This window comes from Eimeria acervulina, genomic scaffold (genome assembly GCF_000499425.1).
Source record: "Eimeria acervulina Houghton genomic scaffold, Eah_scaff726, whole genome shotgun sequence".
NCBI lineage: Eukaryota > Apicomplexa > Conoidasida > Eucoccidiorida > Eimeriidae > Eimeria > Eimeria acervulina.
In genome coordinates, this window is record NW_013549634.1 from 1,347 (window position 1) to 2,562 (window position 1,216).

Here is a 1,216-nt window from a genome sequence, read left to right on the forward strand (position 1 = left end):
ATATGTATATAATATATGTATGTATGTATGTATATATATGTATATATTTAAATATTTATGTACATATATATATATTTAATATATAAGTGTATATATAATGAAGATATATTTTATATACATATAGGTTTATATATATATATATGTATACGTATGTTTATAGAATTATATATATACATATATATTTATATATTCATATACATGTATAGACATATATATATATATATATATAAATAGATTATATATATAATTATACATATGTGTATAGTTTATATGCATTTGTTTATAAAGACATACATATATGTATATATATGTACACATATTTATACATATATATGCATGTCTTAATAAACATATACTTATAATAATTATATATGTATGCATGCACAGACATACAGGGATATAGATACGCATGCAGATATGTATACATATAGGCATGCAAGTATATATATATATATATATATATATATACTTATATTTCTACTTGAGTATATATAGTTATATATATATATATTTATATATATATATATTTGTGTGTACATAGAGACACACGAATACAGATACATCAATATATACTGCAGCGTTTAATCGCTGCAAGTAGAACAAGAGGGCCCAGTTGAGTGATTAGGGTTTAGGGTTTAGGGTTTAGGGTTTGGCGGTGGAGACAGCACATTCGATGTCTGGCGGGGCGGGGAGTTGACGATCCCAGAGGAGACTCCCTTACTCAACACCCCACAATAAGAAGAAAGCTGTCTCCTTCTTTGTCTCTTTTTGTCTCTGTCTTTGTCTCTGTCTGTCTCCTCCTCTGTCTCCTTCTTTGTCTGTGTCTCTTTATCTTTCTGTCTCTGTCTCTTTATCTTTCTGTCTCTGTCTCTTTATCTTTCTGTCTCTGTCTCTTTATCTTTCTGTCTCTGTCTCTTTAGCTTTCTGTCTCTGTCTCTTTATCTTTCTGTCTCTGTTTCTGTCTCTGTCTTCTTCTACTGATGCCTCTCTCTTTGTCTCTTTATCTGTTTGTGTGTCTGTCTCTCTCTGTCTCTCTCTGTCTTCTGTCTCTTTGTTTTTGTTTCTCTCTCTCTCTCTTTCGCTCTCTATCTCCATCTGTCTCCTTCTCTGTTTATCTCTTTCTTTCTTTCACAACATCAATATTATATATGCATATATGTACATGTATATGCATATACATGTATATATATGTACGAAGAGAGCATATATATATATA